This window comes from Solea solea, chromosome 3 (genome assembly GCF_958295425.1).
Source record: "Solea solea chromosome 3, fSolSol10.1, whole genome shotgun sequence".
Taxonomy (NCBI): domain Eukaryota; kingdom Metazoa; phylum Chordata; class Actinopteri; order Pleuronectiformes; family Soleidae; genus Solea; species Solea solea.
Genome location: NC_081136.1, coordinates 14,546,803 through 14,568,104, shown reverse-complemented (window position 1 = coordinate 14,568,104; position 21,302 = coordinate 14,546,803). Strand labels below are relative to the sequence as shown.

At 39.7% G+C, this 21,302-nt stretch overlaps 1 protein-coding gene across 1 annotated transcript in view; it reads right to left on the bottom strand.

Annotated features, from left to right (window-relative positions):
* The window catches only part of LOC131455812 (glucosidase 2 subunit beta-like), a 115,555-nt gene that overhangs the window by 43,678 nt on the left and 50,575 nt on the right, over window positions 1-21,302 (bottom strand). The window lies entirely within an intron of this gene.

Genomic DNA, 21,302 nt, shown 5'->3' with positions numbered 1-21,302 from the left:
AAGTTTAATTAATTTGCACTTTATTGTAGGTTTGTGCTGAACATTTGCACATTTCAATAATTGATATTTATTAAATGTCTAAATTGATTGAAAAACTTTATTTTATCATAGTTGTTTGTCATGAGGCAGGTTCTCGGGTGGCCACTTAGCTCCTCCTGGAAAAGAACATGAAATGTGTGTACAGATTCATGACTGAATTGATGATGGAAGTCATTAGGTTCTGTGTGTAATATGTGTTATAAATGCTACAGTATACAACTGTTAAAGTTTGGCTAGACAATCCCCTTCTTTAAAGTACTTTTAAAGTAAAAGTGTCCCAAATGGAGCAGGAACTTATTTATGGTTATTGGTGCCCATATGCACACAGCTCATGTGTTTATACTAAAACAGCAGCATCTAAACAAGTAGAACGACAACAATAACACCCTGGACTGCACCAGTAGAACTTCAGATGGTCAGATGCTTGACATATGGAAGACTCAAGTTTACTTTAATAGTTTGACAGCTTGAATCTACAGAAAAGATACAGGATATTCTCTAAAGGTCATGGTTTTTGGATATACTTTGCATTAGGTTTTCCAGCACTGTCTCAAAACAGAGATGGACGTCAGTTTACCTAACAAAGACAACCACAGGAAAATAGTTGGTACCTGGTTAGAGGTCAAAAGCAAAAGGAAAAACTATTCATCAAAGAATATTGTGTGACTTCAGAAAAAGTTTTCACTGCACCTCAACCATTTACAGAAAACACACATGCCACTATATTAACATCAGACAAGTGGAGGATAGCACACAATGTGGCCAATCTAAATTGCAGTGTGCTGCTGGACTCCCAGTGACACTCCTCCCTTGCACTGAGTCACTAAATTACAAAATGGGGAAGAAAAAAAACCTCACTGTGCCTGCATGAAGCTACATCCCATAAGCTCATGTGATGACAAATCTGGTTACGGATACACATTTAACTAGCAGGATATGAGCAGGTTTTGAATAAGGTCGCTCCTAGGGATTGTGAGAATGGATCCAAAGTGGCAGTTAACTGTTTTAGAATATGTGGCAGACATTGGCTGGAGTTGCACTAAGTGGTTACTGGGCAGCTCAACCTGCATCATGGCCCAAACCAGCAGCGTTAGCACTGCGGATGGCACGCGCTCTGTGAGAAACAGATGAGGCAGCACAAAGGACAGAGCCGACAAAAGCAAATACAGTCAAGCTGTAGCTCAGCAGGCACCAACTGAAATAGGACCTGTGATGATAGCACCACGGACAGCACCAGTTTACCCCATCTAAGTCAGCACCATGGAGAGTGCTTGCTGAGCAGGCACCAAAGAAACTGGAGCAGACAGAAAAGGCTGGGACAATAGCTGCAACTACCCTAACACTCTGCTGTGCAGTTCAGTCACACAGTGCGTTTCCATGAACAGTTGAGTCAAGATGCAGTTGTAACTCAGCTACGACATGTAATTAAACTACTGTCCTTGTCCCAGTATACAAGTGCCAGAGGGGAATCAATATATTGAATGAACTTTGCCTCCGATTCAATAGGTGGCAACATATTCCCTTTTAGCTTAGCTCAGTATTAAACAGTTTCCAGTTGACCTATTACGCCACACACCTGAATAACTTCAGCTGGTGGTGAGTTGGTAGCATGTCAAGCGCAATTCCTTGAACTTTAAAATGTGAACTTCTTTGAGCTGAGAGTATTGCTTCAGTCTCGTCAGACCAAAAATGTACCGGCCTGGATTTGTTGGGACATCTTCTTCTTCTGTGAAATTGCTTCTTCTTTTATTGCAGAGCACCAGCACCAGTTTGGGTTTGATTGGACATAAAATACATGAAATGGTAATTCTACTCCTATTCACATTAGGTGGGTGTTTCTCTGACTTTGAGGAAATTTAATTTAGTACAATTTCCCTTTTTCCATTCCTCATTTGCACCACATCTGACTTAAGGGCAACACTATCAGAAGAAGAGCCCCTCAGAAAAAAACTGTGATTTCTGCAGACACTGCTGTACTCTAAGCCTATGTGCCCTCCCAAAATGGAGGCTTTTCATAACATGTCAGACCAATTACAGAAGTAAAAGGTGAAAGAGAAAGACAAACATGCACTAACACACACACACACACACACACACACAAACGTGGACATGTTGACACATAGACACAACTGTGCAGTGAGATAACAACAAAGGAAGCACATGAGCGCAGCAGAGAGTGAGGGGGAAGGGTGAGGATATTTGGGTGTGTGTATATGTGTATGTGAGTGCACCGAGAGGCATTATGAAGCCTGGAAGATGTTTTTTTTTGTGGAAAGTGGCTGCTTTGGAGAGGCAGCACCTGTTGTTGGACTAAACTGAACATCACTGACTGTGCAGCGCCACTGTCGGCCCAGTGAGGACGCTGCTGAGCAGCAGTGACTTCCGCCAGCTTCAATGCCCCTGAAGGAGGGGGGTTAGTGGAGACAATGCGCCTTATACAGTACACATACATACATATTGACAGCGTATGCGTGTGGTCCTGTGATGCATTTTCTCCCTGCATCAGTCTAATCGCGGGGGTGGGGGGGGCAGCAGAGGAGAGAATGACAAGTGAGAGTCAAGTTGTCACGCTACGGCTTCATGGCGGTGCACTGTGGGATAGCTCTCACTGGCCCTGGAGCAAAGCTCTTTATAGCAGCATGCTTGGTTCTGACACTCACTCACAAACACACATTATGAGAGGATGATGGCACTGCACCTGCATGCACTACACCCGGCACACAAGTCTCCAAAACACAACGAGCAGCACTGGATATTTTATGGGATGCACATGCTTCTGTATACTGCATTCGTGACCACTTTCTACATCAATGATGCATAACTTTGGGCCATGCTTTACTAAGTTATGCCTTTCAGTGAGAATACTAAACTGTATAATACTGTTACTCTTGACTCATGATATTTATAATGTATGGACAGTTGTTTTCAAATTACACAAGGGCTTCAAATTAACTGGGTTTTTTTTTAATTACTTAAAGGAGCAGCTCTTATTTTTTCATACTGCATCTCTAGACAGTTCCCTCTGCCTCATTTACTTTTACAACCATGCTCAATCCCCACTGGGACGAGCATGTTACCTCCTTCTCTCCTGGCAGTGTCACAATTATGATCAAAAGCTGCCTGTAAGTGTGTGCAGCTTGTGTTTGTAAGCGTGTGTGTGCGTCAGGAACAAGTGTGGACAAAACAAAAGGCAAAGCCAACACCAATCTCTCTTGTGTCAGTTAATTATTTCCAGCGCTCAAGACGTTGTTACGGACTGAAGACGCAGCTTAAGACTTCACTGAGGACACTGCTTTGTGAAGGCACATCGGCCCTTTATATAATTGTAGAACTAGATGCACGAGATGGGACTCTGGCTACCAACACTGATACAGCAGACACAGCCTGATGGCAATTATTTAGACGTCCACTTGCTAATTATAATAGAGGATGACAGGTGCCCAAAACAATTTGAGAGCAAACTGCCTGTGAGCTTCTGCGTGTGATTGTCTCTGCTTATGGTTAGAGATAAAGATAGCCAGTGCAATGTCTCATCAGACAAACGTCTCTCTTAGTTTTCAACTGGACACCAACACTCCTGATGCTTTCTGATGAATGTGTTGATGTGAGAATGTGAGATGCGTGTTGGTTTCGCCAGCTACCAGAAGCTAATTGTATCAGATCCAGGAAGGTATGAATCTAATTATGACGGTGATTCACAAACTTAACCAAGAACATCTCATGAGCATTCAATGTTATTTTGCCTTTGTACATTTCCAATTAACACTATAAAACTGATATTGTGTTTTTAAATAGCTGTTATCTTTAGCTATAGCTGTTATTTTAATTAAAATAACAGCTTCGGGAATCATTTTGATGATCTGATAGGGAGAATGGTGCGTGTTCTGCTTTTATGCAACCTGAACTTCAGTCCACAATGAGATGGTGGGAACACTGTGAAAAGTGTGTCACTTAATTATAGTCACAGACTCAAACTGCCACAATCAGTCAATCCGGTAAAACATCAAATATCTGCCTTCATCTCAATCTCATCTGCCTCCATCTATTTGTGTGGCCTGTTTACTGTTACAACAGTGTATCCAGAAAAGTCACAAAATGTTCTTTAAAACCAAATAACGTGCAAGCTGCAGGAATAGGGTGGACACAAATTAGAAGAACCATCCCCTTTTATCTGCAAATGTTGGAGTTAAAAATATACAGCCTAAAAGCACATTAGACTATCTGAAGTAATTAATTTTAATTGTCCTCTTAGTATTGGGAAAATAAGGCATTGATGTTTACTGTGAAAATGGAGGAAAGAAGCTAAAATCCGAGTGAACAATCAGAGAATAACAAACAGATCTGCAGACTCTATTAGCTTAGCTGTTAGCGCCACCCGAGTGAACCAGGAGAATTGGCATCAAAGATGACGTAACAGTGATCAACCACATGTAACAAAAAATGTAAGCAATAATAATGTTATTATTCAGGGAATGTTGCAGTATTTTGAAGGGTCTAGAGCACATATGTCAGAGTCAAGGCCGGTTTCAAGACAGGTGGGAGACAGAATACATGTTCACTGAAGTAAAAGGAAAGCCTGTGTGTCTTGTGTGTGGAGACAGCGTGTCTGTTATGAAAGAATATAACTTAAGAAGGCACTATGAAACAACGAAACACACAGACGCACAGAAAGACAAATCTTGCCTAAGAAATGAATGCAACTGTTTTGCACTTTTTCAAGTTTGCACTAAGTTTTCTAATTGTATTATAAAAGACAGACATTGGTGAGGATCAGAGCAGCACACTGATTTGTTTTTAATGCATGCTGTTTCATTTTTGCATTTATCTTGCCATTGAGCTTTGAAGGACAATTACATTTTGCTGTTTACCTGTTAAAAAAAAAGAAGAAGAAAAAACGTTTTCAATTTGTTACTGAAAGAGCCTTGAGAAAATATTGCAACTGATTTTATTTATGTTTTGCTTAATTTAATTTAATGATTAATGTTAAGTGCAATATAGGCTGTGTTATTGGTATTGGTTCAATATGTGCAATAATTACGAGTTTTAATAAACATTGAACCAGCCCGGCCCTCCACTTGTACCATTTTTTTTTTATTTTGGCCCCCCGTGTATTTGACTTTGACATGACTGGTCTAGAGTGTCATGTAATATTCAGATGAACTTGATTTTTGTCGCCTCAAGCCACTGACCAGAGAACGAGAGATGCCAGCGATGGAAATAAGCATTTATACACCAATATACCCCTAACAAAGGTAGAAAAGAACATTTAAAATATATTACCCACTAAAATGTGCACAGGAGTAAGTCACGCACATCTCAAACATCAATCCTTTCTGTGTTTTTTTCCATGCCTCTATCTTTTTCCCTTTAAGTCCTGATCAAACCATATAATCTAATATGTGCCGTCTACTCATATCTTTACAGCTTTGTCACTGCAACACACACATTCAATATACATCAAAGACACACACATACAGTTATCCTCTAGAAGTGGAGGGGAGACACTGAAACCTCCCATGGGACTGAGTAGACTTAGGGAGGAGCCAGCAGAAGGTAGAGGGTATATCCAATCACTGAAATCAAGACAGTTGACTGGTGAATAATGAATATAAATTGAATGCTGGCTTTCGCTGTGTGTGGCTGTGGTGAGGAGAGGAGGAGAGTGAGCTAATGCATAGCTGATGATGTGAAGGGGTGATTGTAGGGTGTGTTTTTACACACACTTAAGACAGGACTATATTACTGTCTGACTGTCATTTTGTCCATGCTTCTTGCCTGTACAGTGTGTGTGTGCTTCTGTGTGTCTGTGAATGAGGCCTATTGACATCCTCCACTGTGACCCTCTGACTCCTGACAGCTCCAATCAGTGGGATGAGTGAGAGGCAACGGGAGGGGGTGTAAGTCCACAGAGAATGGTTATGATGAGGGTGTGTTTGTGTGTCGATGAGAGGGTCTTACGTGTGTGTGTGTGTGTGTGTGTGTGTGTGAGTGTGTGAGAGAGTGAGAGAGAGAGAGAGAGAGAGATAGATAGATACAGACAAGGAAGCTCAAAGCATGCAATTCCACATAAGAAAGCAGGAAATGTATTATTTTCATATGGCATACAGTAGAGGTCAGGACTGCAGGGCAACTCAGGATATGATACAAGAAACGTGCCAATTTACAAATATCAGAATACAGCCATTCTGTGATGCATGACAGGAGAGTGATGGAACAGTGCACCATGATATCGGTCTAACTTGAGAAAATAAAATACCCTAAAAAAAGGTCAAAATGCAGGATGGTTATCCTGCGTTGAAATCCTTCTGTTACCTCCGCTCAAAGCTGCAGCTTATCCATAATCACATCTCAGTCAGGACAGTAATATATATCCATAAATATATTGTATCTAATAATATCTAATATCTAATACATATCTCCCCCAATAAATGTTTCTATCCGTGTAGTGAAAAGTAAATTAAGACATCATGATGCAGATGCACCAACGGGTCAAGTTATAATAACATTCAAAATGATAAAAAAAAAAAGAAAAAAAGATAAACATTATAGTGAAGAAATCATTGTTAAAAATTAAAAGGTTTTAATTTTGGTTCCTACTTGCAGTTGCATGTAAGCTGTGTTAAACACCGAGACAGAGAGACTTCCTGCATCAATCTCACACCTCTTTTAATGCTTCAGTGTAACTTGAAGTGGATATGTGAGATGTGAAAACACATGTAAATCAAAGAAGCTTACAGGGGGATTCACTCTATGTATTCTAATGTAACCACCATATCCACTATATGCTGTTTACTTGCCGTGTATCAACGTCAGTTTCTTAGTGTCTTTGTGCGCCGCCTTGTGTTTCAGAACATGTTGACACGCCACACACAACCTACGATTAACACCTCTGTGGCTGTTTGTAGAGTGTGTGCGTGAGTATAAACAACTCAAAGGCCTCCATGTGAAAAAGAAAAAAGTGGTACGTATTTTCAACACAATTTAGTATTTAAATATAAAGCCACTGGCTCTGAGTGCAACATCATGTCACCTCCCATTAAGCTGAGAATTATCTATTAGCACCATTGCCTGCACTGTGGATTGGGAGAGTCACATGCCAAACAGTCCGACCTGCCATTTTCTATTAACAAGATCCAGATTTAGAATCCACATTAGTCCCTACATGATGCCAGTCGCCTGTGTGAATGAGAGAGAGGAAAACCGTTGCACTGTGCTTAACACAAACACATTCCCAGATGGTTTTCTTCTCCACTCAAGAGGAGAGCAAACCCACTGCCATTCGCGCTCACGTATGTGTGATTTTTAACACACACCCGAAAAGGAGGCGGGGCGGGGGGGGACGGGACTGTTTTCTGTCGGCCTCCTTCAGCCAGTTAAGCCACTCTGAGAATTCAGGCTCCCATTACAGTTATCCTGCCTTAGAGTTGTGTAGACAGTAGATCTGGCTACAAAGAATGTCTAAACATTATTTTTCTTTCGAACTGTTTGATGTACAAGTGCTAAGAAGTTGGATGTACAATGTTAACACTCACAGAGCTGTATATATTTACAAAACACTACGTTTCAATGGTCAAGGGATAACAGCCATTCACACACCTTAGGAGTCTACAGCAATACTAGCTGCTATGAGGCTGTAGTTTTACCCACAAAACTAAACATTAGCACACAAATGATTGCCAAACTCAAAACTATAGTATCACATTTTAGCATGATAATCCTAAATATGCAGCTGAAGCAATAGAGGAACAATTCAAGTGTTTCATTGCCTGGAAACCTTGAATATCTGCAAAAAAAAACATTGTGCCTACCCACCAAAGAGACATCTCTCACTGGATCAGTAAATACTTATAATAAAAGCCAGGTGTTTTGGACTATTCTCTTTGATATACTTTGGTAGTAATACATCAAAGGGTTGTTGAGACACAACACAAAGGATTAAAAATGTCCACCTTAGGGTGTCAGTAGGGTTACTTTTCGGAGGATCATACCAGCCTCTATAAAATGACATCATGGCACTCCATTCAAAACTATATGGTAGTGGTGGATAACAGTATAAAATAGATTTGTTTGTATGGCGAGCCAAAACATTTCCAATAATCTCTAAAGCCATAGAAATCTGTGTTTCTATTTGAGATAACTTCTATTTTGGTTGCCTGTTAATGACGTCATCTGTTTTACTGTTTTTGAGATAATGTTCAGGACAAACCCCCAATAAAGCATCTAAGTGAGGAAGGAAATATTTGATACTGCTAATTAGTCAGAGTGTTTCCTTTTGTTTTCCTTTTTCAATTTATTGTGTGTATTTGATAACAATGGTTCGTAACTCATTTAAGTTAGCAGTGTGTTCTGCTGCCAAAGCTCTCCCAGCAAAGCACAAATGCACAGGTGAACCAAATGAGACAACAACTCCCATGATCCTCATGATCTCATGGCATTTGGTTTGATTGTTTTTCGAGAAATCTATAGCCGCAAAAGTAACATACTGTGCATTTAAAGAGCCATGAAAAACTTCATGTTGCTTCCCATTTTTTGTCTCTCCTTTTCAACACCATAAAAATAAATCGTGTTAACGTGCTTGCTGACCAGGCAGCCAATTCGAGTAAAGATTGAAAGGGCAAAACATGAAGGAGTGTGATTTATGTCTAATCACGGCACTCACACTTTCATGACGCTATAGCTGCACTTTCATTTCAGAGGGTAGTTTGTTACGCCTAAAGAGCCCTGTAAAGGTCTCATGCTTCATGCAATGATATAGTAAAGGTACGTGGGAGTCGTGATGCAGCGCCACTCTCTAGGTAGGCCCGCTTCCCGTTTCTATGCGGGCGAAACTGAAGTGTGTTCCACTCCAGGTCTTTCATGAGCAGTTTAATATATGTTTCTGCTGCATGACATATCAGCCAATAATAGGCTTTCTGTTGTTTACAACTACACACAATTTTTTTTCCTGCCAAAACTAGCAGGCTTACAGACTCTCTTTCGTAGGAACGTAAAAAGCGTCACATTATAAATTCCCTGGTCTATTATTACCTTTGCTGTAATGACACATCCCACACAGCCAGTGCCAAAGAACTCCGACTGGAAACAGGCCCAAGGCACTATGTTACACCTTGCTTACCGCATTGTAGTGATTGAAATCTGACAACGAAGTGCAAGACCTAATTTTTCTTTTCGCTCTGTAAGCCACACTCACTCACCCTGGTTTCGCTCGTTCACCCACGTGCACAAGCTCCATCTTTTGCTCTTTAACACTTGTTGGCTTGCCGGTGGCTTCAAGAGCTGACTTAAATGTAATAAATTATAGACTTCAAGACATGATTCAAACGAATACGATTCTTTTTGAAGAATGACATTTAACCTTGGACAATATGGCACCAGCGACATAACTTTGCATCCCATCCTGGTGATTATAATTACAATTGACAGATCTAACCAAAATGCGCACATCATTTTACATATCATTAAAAAGCAGCATCATTTGTACTACACAGTGTTACATTATTTGTTATTCCCCTACCTCTCATACACCATCTAGTCCCACCTGCTATAATGTCTCATTCATATGTATGTACTATCATGTTTTGAAATATCATATCAGCATGGTGCAGTTTCCCCCGTCAATGCAAGCAGCCACAGTAAAACGGTAAGTCTCAGCTCTGTGCATGAGAGGATATGAGTCAGTAGAAGACAACAGCATAAACTGCACAAATATGATTGACTTGTCTAATCCAATTATATTAAGACACCGTTGTTCATTTAAGATGTACATTAAGCTCCAATTTGAAGACTATTTTTTGATTAGCAGACAGCAACAGACTGATTCCTGTGTCTGTTGATTTGTGCTGCATAACATGATTCATGCACCGTCAATCAAGCTTGACTTGGAGGACGGCACTGTTGCTGTCAATCGCTACAACCCCAACATGCAAATCGCATGGAGCCACATCTTCACGTATAGTGTGTGTGGAGTTTGCACATCAGTACATTGAGCTCGCTTACATTTGTTTATCCATAGTTGTATTTAACAGCCCTGACATTTACCAAAATTGATTTCCTTCACAGCCTTGCATTTGTTTGAACATACAACGGCGATGACTCTGTAATCCCATTTTAATTAGAAAGATGTAGTGAGCACGCTAAGCTCACGCGCTCTATTCCCCGCAGCGATGCCACACTGGCAAGGAATCAATCACCAAGGCGCCGGTTGCCAGGGCAACGAACAGGGGGCTTCTGCACTGCTGTCTAAGTGGTAAATGATTGTCGGTGTAACTCATTGGCGGATGTGAGTGAGTTTTTATCCATCTCTCTCTCTCTCATTCTCTCTTCTTTCACCCCCAACCCTCCAATCCTCACATATCCAGAGAGTTAATTAAAAGCAGACGACATGAAATAAATCTAAATCTGAGTAGAAATGAAACATACAGTACAAATTGAATTCTCACGTCAAGGGGTTTCAGGATGGGTGGATAGGTGGGGGGTGGCAGAAAGGCAATAGTAGTGAAACATTAATATGCAGAGTGGGAGAGGTGTGAAATGGAGAAAAACATACACAGGAAAAGACTGGTGAATGGAGGGGGAGGTGTATAGAGGCAGGTAACTCCAAAGGAAGGCATCAGTTTACTCATGACAGATTTCAACTTGGACACCCTTTTTGCAAAGCCTTGCATCAGGCCTAAATCTACTACTTCACTATTGGTTTCACCACTAATATTATTTTAGTTACTTGTCAGGCTGATGTTAATTGAAGTTTGCTGCACAGCGACTTTTTTACATATTGCCTGAATTTCCGCTTTATTTTTGTACAGCGGGAGGAAGCAAAAACATTTCAACTAAGCCTTTTCCCAGCACCAAGGGTTACAATTAATTGTAGTGTACTTTTATGAAGACTTAAACAAAACCCTGCAAGGTCATTCAACAAACTATCAAGCAGCTGAATTAGAAAATATCACAACATCACATGCTTGTAGTGCACAAAACAAGAATGGCTGAGTGACAAAACACACACAAGGTCAACACTGTGATTCACAAGCGTGGTTTTTCCTAAAGAAAACAACACCTCTCCACCACAGAGGGAGAGGTGACACTTTCAGTTGTATTGAAGCAACAAGTGACCATTCCTGAGTAAAAAGCTCTGAAGGAATCCTTTGATAGCCTCCAATCTCTTGACCTGCATATACAAACTACACACTACCTGCGAAGATTAAGTTCTGTTGCACTCCAAAGGCAATGTTTGTGAAATATTGGGGAGGTGAAACTGCTGGGAAAGTTAACTCAGCACAACACAGTTGCCCCACAAAGAATTTGTCATTTCAACATTTTGGGTTTTGTAGGAGCTTGTGCACAGCATAATGTTTTTTGCATTGTGACTGAATAAAATCGAAGACAGGAACTGCAGCTGTTTATATTCAGTTTAACAATGAAGGGAGCTTTGTGGAGGAAATCTACCACTGAATGTTTCAATGGACAAACAGCAAATATGTCCCAAACACTCTTCCTCATTCTCTCTGTGCGTCCCAAATCTCCATTGCAGTCCAACTGCTGCTACATTTTGTTGAGCCGTGACACTAAATGTTTATACAAACATTTAAACATCTCTGCATGAAGCTAATGTAGCCATGGGCATCTTTTTTTTTTTTTTGTATTTTGCTAGATCATACAATGACAATTGCTGATGCAGTCGTCGTCCAAAAATATCCAGTGTAAGCTCTTACAATGCATCACACTGGAAACAGGAAACAAGCCTAGCCCCATTAAAATGGCTTTATATAGCTTTAGTTTATTTATTCCCAAGTGAAAGCTGCTGGATGGGCCAACAATGTATGGTTGGAAGAAATCGTATATATACACCACCAGTGCGCAATAATGCCAAGAAATAAAGTTATCAAGCCAGGAAGATGTCCAGAATTTCAAGGAATTGATCAATGCCACACCACACTTAGCCTAGCTTAGCATAAAAAGTGAACATGGGGAAAATCAGTGTGCACTGGCAGAAAAACCTGTCTACCAAAATATCTGTATCATGAATGAAGATGTTGTGGTAAAAGTTATCTATAAATGTTGAAGTAAATTCTAAAAACATCTTATCTTATCCAGTACAGTGTATCCAACTACAGCGCACATTTCCCAGTTATCGCTGCACAGGTGCGACATAACTAAATATTATGACCTATCTGCAATTAATAAGACTCTCACTCATGTACAATAGCTGCTAATGTAACATGATAAAATTAGACGTTATTGGATTTGGTATCGGCAAGTACCATGAGCATTACTGTGATCGTAAAACAACTGACGTGCAAGAATATATGAAACTGATTAATGAACTGACATTTGAAATGTGATTTGATGGTTAAAAGAATTTTGAAAAGGACTGAGTGATGAGACAAAAAAACATCACTATAAAACTTTCAAATCAGCTGGTACTGATAATTACCACTTCAAAATTGCAGATATTTACAGATGCTTGCTTGCTCCTGAAGGAATAAAGAAAAAAAGGATAATTGTGGTTCTAAACTTCTTAAGAGACAGAACACACAAATCTGAGGCAAAACACTCATAGCAATCATGTGTTGTGTCTCAGCGTATTTGCACAGTGCATACATATAAAAAAGATATATAGTGAACTTTTGTAACATTGATATTGATGAAATTTATAACACGATATATGTATATCTTTTGACTTCTGACATTTGGGTGGATTTTGAATATCCAGGGTCATTACCAATTACAACTAGTGGACATTTATATATCAATACTAGGATCCACTCTGTAATATCTCATGTCAACCTGTGTGTGAGATGATCGACAAAAGTTTACAGAAATGGAAAATGTCTGTTGCCGAACCCCCCCAGTGGAAAGTCTAAGGTTGTCTGTGTTGTGAAAATAGCACCGTTTTACAGCACTCGAGATTTCTTGACCCAAACTACATCTCCCCAAACCCTTTCTAAGTAGAACACACATCACACTGGCCTGAGAATGAAGAAGTGTGCACTCCAGCAAACTCAGGTTGTCCATCTGGCAGCAGGCACTGCCTGTCTATCCACTGGGATCATTCCGTCCTACTCTTCTGCCTCCCACCACTGTCTCTCCAATTAAAAGTTACACATCAGCCTCGAGTCTGAGCCAGACTTCCAGATGGTTGGAATGATATAGCAAGCTTTTCTTCTGTTGCATTGTCAGTGGAGAAATCAGTTACCTGTGAGTCTATTTTCCAAAAGTGCTGTGCAGTTGGGTGGTTGGCGGATGCTTTGGGAATTGAGCCGAGTTTTTGAGCGTAGTTAACTCCCCAAACACAGCTCTGTACTTTTAGACACAGCATTGAAACTGAGCGAGGATCTGCAGATTTCTAATGTTAATGTGAAGCTACGGTTTCTTTTAAAGACTCAGTAATTTTCAGAAAAAAATCAAAAAAAAAATCATTCTTTAGCAGATATGTATCTCTTATCATCATCACTTAGACACTCAGAATTAACTGACATTTAAATGTCAATCCTAAATAGACATAATCATTTAAACTGTATTCCTTTCATACTGTAAAGAAAAAAATTAATCAATCAAATATAAACATTTTATGAAATATTGGCTTATACATCAAATATATGTCTGAGGTATAAGCCGGCATGTGGAGAGACTCTGAGGGCTTCAAAACGCAGACAACCGTTGAAGCATCTTTTAACACAAGTTTATTTTCTGCCTAGCTCTGAGGCGTTAACATACATGAAGCCGCCGGTGACCGCAGATCACAGGGAAAGCATGTCAGCCTTTATTTTACCATCAGAGCGACTAGTTCATGTTATCCCACATGCTTAAGTGCAGTTGACAGGTAAATCCCATGGCTGAGCATTTCTACCGCTCTCACGCTTCCTCGTGAAAGTCTTTCCATGTAGGAGCGACCATTTGCGTCTCTCGAGGCCACCAGACTGCAGCTCTTACAGAATATAGAATCAAACTTAAACAACTGAGAACATAATCTTGGAAATCATAGGACGTGCAAAGACAGTAGCACAGACAGCATCTTCTCAGTGTAACCACATCCAAGCCTTCAGAAATGAAATGCATCAGCTCCAAAATTACACTGCAGTTGACATCAATCAAATGTGGGAGACAACTTATGTTTTTTAAGTATCATTATAAAGCTGGCAACAAGCTGTCTCTAACACGAATATGGTGAGGTAAAGATATTTTTATCATTATTATTATTATTATTATTATTATTATTATTATTATTCCTGTTCCAAAAAACTCTGACAGGCACATTTAATGATAATTGTATCTGCCAGTAGACCAGCTTTTCAAAGCAACACAGGAATTCAGTAGAATTGAATCCAACATCTTTCTTGAACTACCTTCCAGTCGCCTGCTGCCAGGATGGATTGTAACAGAACGTGCCAGCCTCGAATGGTCAGACTGAATATTGCTGTGGTGGATATTACAAGAAAGCCAAGAGATGAGACTCGTGTGGAAGGCAAACAGAAGATTCTTCAAGCAGAGGCTTTAAAATTCTATCAAGGTCAGAACAGAAGCCTGTTTGAATGATCAAATATGGTGAATTTCCAGGAAAACAAAAATAATTGGTTAGTTTGACTATGATCCAACTGAATATGTGTACAGTATTACTGCATCAATTGGTTGAGAAATTACACATTTTCATTTGTTCCATTCTCTCAATTGAAGAGATGGTATATATTTTCTTATTATTCTCAATTTTGTCACATTGATCATATGAAACCAGCAATGATCAGGCTCAATATGTTACAAGTGAAGTTCTGGAGCTAGCTGTAGGCAAATGGACCCCTGAAGATGACCATGACCTGGATAAATGAGAGCCCTCATATGTGTTTACTAGTTAAGCCTCAACATTAGATGGCTCAAGGTGGCATCTACAGTATTAACTCACTGTTGGGTATCGAATATATTGCATTTCACATATAAGTCCGTTTACACACACCTTCACATTGTGAGATTTTGGGCTCAAATCAGATCAAAGATGGCAAATATGAATCATCACAAAAGTGTGTTGTTTTTTTTTTAGATTATACTGTGACATATTTAGGAAAAGCAGGCTGTGTGTGAACACCTGTAAGCATAACATGATATTTTGTCACGCAGTATAGCAGTGTCATCCTCGTACAAGGACTGAGGTCAGTCACTATTTGAAGTTTTTGACCACTGCTTCAGAGTCCAAATCAATACAAACTGACACACCAGCATTCAGCAGGCCAGGGCCGCCTCTAAATGATCTCAGGCAGGAAAATGTGTCAATGGTCATCTCCTCTGTCAAGATCATTACCTGCCAGATGTGGACTAAAGGTGAACTGTGTTGCTGAGCTTCAGGTTATGTCCCCATAATAGTTGCTAAAGCAGCCTGGCGAGCACTGAGGGGAAAATTCATGCTGATAACTGAGAGCATAATGGTCACTTCCACCCTCTGTGTTAAACATACTGTAGGTGGTCACATCCAGGGACTCTACAGAGGGGAAGACATTGAATGACAGCCTGCTGCAACATACTCCATGATGATTAGGACTGAATGGATAAAAATGCAAAAACACAAAACTCTTTGCAAGGATTACATTTACCACAATAGATGACCACCACTAACAGCAATGTTTACACTTGCAACCTGCAGGGCTAGAACACTAAGCAGCAAAACAGATTAAATGCCCCCATGGCAAGAACCCCAGATGGCTGATAAAGGCTTTGGTTTGAGTGTGCCATTTGTATTGTGGTCATTTGTTTCAATGTAAAGACTAATTGTTTGTAAACGTGCAACTCTAGAGCTTGACATTATATTAAATTATAAATGACCCTCGGGCAGCTGCTCTTTTCATCATGTAGATTTAAAAGTTACATTGTGTGTGGGTACTATAGGGTTGGAAATGTCATGATTTTTCCTTAACCTGTTTATACGTACATAAGTCAAGGACCTTGCTCTAGGGAAGCTGCCATCTTGAGCCACCGTATTTTCTACAGCAGCCTGAAAGGACAAACCAGTAAGCGTATGTGTTTTTCATTTTGAAGCTAAAGCTGAAGACAGGGCTGAGCAGAGGAGTCCATATGGTTAAACTTGCAGTAGATGTCATTGAATTGAACTGAATTGAAGTCTTACACACTAGACCAGCGGTGTAAAACGTACTGCCCGGCGCCAAAACCAGCCCACCAGAGGGTCCAATCCAGCCCACAGGATGATTTTTTGTGAGATACCTTTTGTTGATCCACTGTGATCTCTATGTTATAATGCACATGTGTAATTATGTTGGGTTGTAATGTAACAAAGTACAAATACTTAGTTACTGTTACTTAAGTACAAAATTCACATATCTGTACTTTACTTTATTTAGATTTCAAGCAACTTTTTACTTTTACTCCACTACATTTCCTCTAACTGCCTTTGGTACTCGTTACTACCAAATACAATCAGAAGAAGAAGAGTTAGTATTATGGTCTGTATTTATAAAGGCCCCCGGATTAAAATTAGTTTGACACCCCTGCACTAGACCTTTATGTAAATACAAGAAAGTGCTGCAAATACATGGATCACAACCAAATTCAGAAACACAACACAACAAAAGAGACAAACAAATAAGTCTATATTTATCTGCACTCCACCGAAGCCCAAACAGCCAGATAGGAGATAATGACCATTACCAAACTAAATCACTTCATACCACAGATGACCAACCATTTTAAAATCAAAGCTATTTACCATCTCCTGGAATAGCACAGTGGTCTTTGTTGTGCCAGTGAGAAATGGAGGTCAAAGCAAAGTTATTTATCTCCATTCAGTTGGAAATTAACTTCTGCCTGCTAGCAGTTTGACCCACTAAGAACCCTGCTACTCTGCTGACCACTCAGGCAACATGTGTGGCAAAAAATAGCATAGTATAGGGTTTATGACTGGAGCAGATTAGCATCCCATTGTTGATGTGACACACATTTCCCAGCATAAAGGAAATAAGAGTGTCATTTAGCTAACAGGATGAGAGATGTAACAGGGGAGAAAAAACAGGTTATTCATCTGACAAACGAGAGCAAGAATGTGCCAAAATTGCATAGATTTAAAGCCTAAGTAAATACATCAGTAAATGTGATCCATTTTACAAGTAATAATAATTCCTGGATGCTTACTATTCAGCACAGGGAATTCTGTTGCAGTGATTCACATATACAGAATTAATTTGGGCAGTCTGTCCAAATAGATTTGCTCCAACCATTTTATGTTTTAAAGCGAAAAAAAAGCAAAAATCACAAACTGATGTGTAGTCATTAGAATTGTGTTTTGACTGATTTCACACATAGTAACGCAAATAAATTCTGAAGGTATGAGAAACTGTTTTCATGTGTATGAAGGCACATAAAATCCTCTGTTAAAATAAACGTTTCAAAAACTGTTGGCTGACAAGCTCTGACACAACAGGACCCAGTTCAAACCAGCCATGGTTGTTGAGTTCTCTCATATTTGTCTTAAAGTATATCACTAAGCAGCCATTTATCAGGTTGGAATTGGTGTCGGGGACAATATTTTGGGGTGTAAGATCCAAGATAAACTGTAGATAAACATGTTAAATGTAAAATCAAGAAAAAAAAATCATTTAAGGATAGAAATCAGGACCTTGGCGAGGGGTGTCACACTCATTGGCAGTCAGGGGCCACATACACAGCAATCTGATCACAAGTGGGTCGAAACAAGTAAAAATAATAGCATAATGACCTATAAACAACAAGAACTTCAATGTTTGCCCTTGGTTTTACATTTAATGAATCTTTTCACAAAACATATTATGAAAAACCTGACAATGTTATACTTAAGTTTACCATTGCAGAAGGTATCTGGAACTAAAAATTCAAGTATTTCACATAATAGAATGTGTCAAGATCTAGAAATTATTTTACTGCACATATACAGTATGTAGTATTTCTGAAACTAAAGTGAGAGCTAATAAAAATGTGACCCCAGGAGACACATTAGGAATTACTGTATGTATAATTGCATAATTGTAGATGATTATCTTCAATGCAGTGTTAACGTTCCTGCTCTGCTTCCGGACAGAGAAACAATTGACACGTCTAATCTTATAATAATGTGAATATGGCTACAATATGGTTGCCTTTGTGTGAGCTCTGCTAAATTTCATGTAGCCTTAGAGTAATCCTGCAGAAGTCACTCAAATCTGGATTGTGCAAAATTATGTTGACGCCAAATGCCAATAAACACAGTCTACATGGATCATTCTTATGTTTTTCTCTGACAATGTGCTAGCTAAGTCAATGCACATCTCAATTGTAATATCCGTCAAACGTTTTTGCAGTATGTTTTCACCGTATTGTGCGGCTCTACCTCCGAGAATTTATGAGAGGGGATCATTGTTGATGTTCATACACTCACACTAGCAGCAAGACTAGAATCACCTGGAAAAGTACAGAGAAATCAATACAACAGGGCTAATTGGGCTCAAAGCAGGGAGTCAGGAAATGGCCGCAATTCATACCGATTTCTGCAACCCAAAGATGATGAAGAGCACAAATCGAAAAATGACAAGCGAGAATATGCAGCTCCTAGTTAGCAATGGGGGAGAAGCAAATCTGTAAAGTTACGATTTATCTGCTTCTCATCTATTCTTCAGATCAAATGATTTGGATGGTCAGTCAGTATAATAAATATAGATTTATAACCATTTTAACAACCACATTTTTTATTTTTACCGCATGTTCTGTTTTATATGTGTATGATCTCAGGTCTTGTTTAGTCACAAAAAATATTTTAGTCACTTTTTCTTTTTCAGTGGCTTGTCTGCTAGAGCAGAAAAAAACACCTCACTGATTCATACATGTCAGTCAAACTATCATTAGCTGTCCACCTGAAGACTTTAAATGTGGAAGTATTTGTCAGCCAACACCACCTTGGATTTGTCATTGATGTAAAACAAGTATCTACAAGTTCGCACTGTATAATCCTAACAAATAATTCAAATAATGTACTCAAACACTGCCTGTGTAGTTAAAAATTGGCACGGTACAAGAATATAACGCCAACTACAATACTTTGTTTTCAAGACTCTGGCCTACGGACACATTTTGGGTTTTTCATTGTTGACTGGCGGAGTCAAAGCTGTACAACTGCATGCGTTTCACCCTAAACACATGCTTTGTAGGCATTTTTATAGAAGGATAAGCCGATAATATAAGCACACAAGCAGTCCGTCTCTTTTTTGCCCCACCAAAATTACATGTCATTCAGCAGACGCTTTTATCCAAAGCGACTTACAATGGAATTGAATCTAAAGCTTTGTGAAGCTGTGAAACAAGCAAGAAATTGTCTGACACCCTTCATTACCTGATTCTAAGGAGAAACACTGATGTGGATGTTGGTGTTTTTATGCATATAGTGTATGTCAGTATCTGTCTTTGGGATTCTCTCCCTCTTTCTCTCCCTCTCTCTCAGACTCTGAATCAGCAGGTCCCTTCAGTAAACAAGGCTGAGTGATTGTTGGATTTGCATATTGCTGAATAAATTATATTGCATTTCTGCGATAAGCAGTAGACTACTGTTTAGTCGCTTTTCCTCCTCCTTTTCTGCTCCCGTGCTTCTTCTCTACACTATTCAGCACATGCTGCCACGAATTAACCCTGATCATGAGGGACCACGGCGAGTGAGAAAGTGCTGCTCAAAATTCATGTTTTCAGTGGTAGGAAAAACGATGCCACTGGCCCAGACTGCCAACTGCGTGGATGGTTAATCAGGCCTGATGATGCATGCCTATGTCCGCCACCAAGGACAAGATGGTAGTGACGCTCAGCAGTGTGAGATGGGCGGCAGAAAGCCTGGGAGGAGAGGGGGTGGAGATGAAGGAGACTCAAGCTATGAAGAATCAAGACAGTTAAAGAGATGAAGGTGATGAGAAGAGAGGAGTCACAAATATCCCATTCCCACTGGTCAAAAAAAACGGTTTAATCTTGTGTTTAAACAAGTTTGCAAAAGGGGGAGAGGACTGGGAAATAATTCAATAACAATATATATTGTTATATAATTTCCTTATATATCAATATAACAAAGGTTCAGAATATATTGGTTTAAATGTTGATGTACTGTGTGAACACCCTTTGAGACACAATAATAACTTGTAAATGTGTTTTGCTTTCATTCAACAAAGAAGGTTACTCTGGGCCAAAATATAGATTCTCAATTGTTCAACATTGTTGAGAATAATAATCAGTATCGACTGATTCAATTGTTTTTATCGTGATAATGTTTTGGCAATACTGCCCAGCACTATGTGGGAAGATGTTTAATTGGCATTCACTCTCGGGTATAATGACTTAACAGTATGTGCTTTTTTCCACTTCTGCTCTGATCATCATTCGTGTGTAAACATGCCACATCTTCTTTGTCCACTTAATTTTTGACAGTGATTGCGGTGTCATTTTCAGCGCAACATTACGTGCATTCACCTTCAGGCTGTTAGCATAGCCATTAGATATGGCTGTTATTTTTAGCGACTTAATATTGTTCACTTGCCATTTAGGAACCAAAGTAAAAGACACAAAAACGTAACAACAATAATATTATCACAAGGCTCCATTTTGGTGGTGGTGTTCTTCTTCTGCCGGCACTTTAGGTTTAGCATGAACTGTGACATCACAAAGATGAAAAAAAAATCCACAGGACAGAATAACTCCTGCCAATGGGAATGGTGCTAATCCCCTTTTATTTTTAGAGCATGCTCAAATACAAGGTACACTTGCTAAGTTTAATGTGAAACAGGCTAAAATGAGTATTTGAAGGACAAGGAGTTGGATCCACTGGATGGGGTTATTTCTTGTGGGTGCAAATGCATGTGTGTGTGCGTGTGTGCAGCCAGCCAGGCGGGCATATGGACATGTGTGCATATTCACATCACAGTCTCTGCTGAAGCAGGGGGATGTGGTTGTTAATATGAGAACATCTACCGCTACAGATTGTGGCCCCATTTTAATTACAGCCGTGACGTGCTAAAGAAGCAACCAGAAGAAGAAAAAAAAAAACCTCCTCCATTAAATCCGCATGTAGGCCTCAGCCTTTTCCCCATCAGATCAGCTGATGACTGCTTTTTTTTTTTCCTTCTCCCCCTCACTTCCTTCAGAGAATTGGGCTGGTGGTATTTTGGCTGCAAAAAGGAAACCATCGGACGGCAGGGGCATGAATATTCCAAATGACTAATGTTGCACATGCTTATTTTTGACATATCTGGCTTCCGCAGGGAAATAAAACACTTCTAATGCAGGGGGAC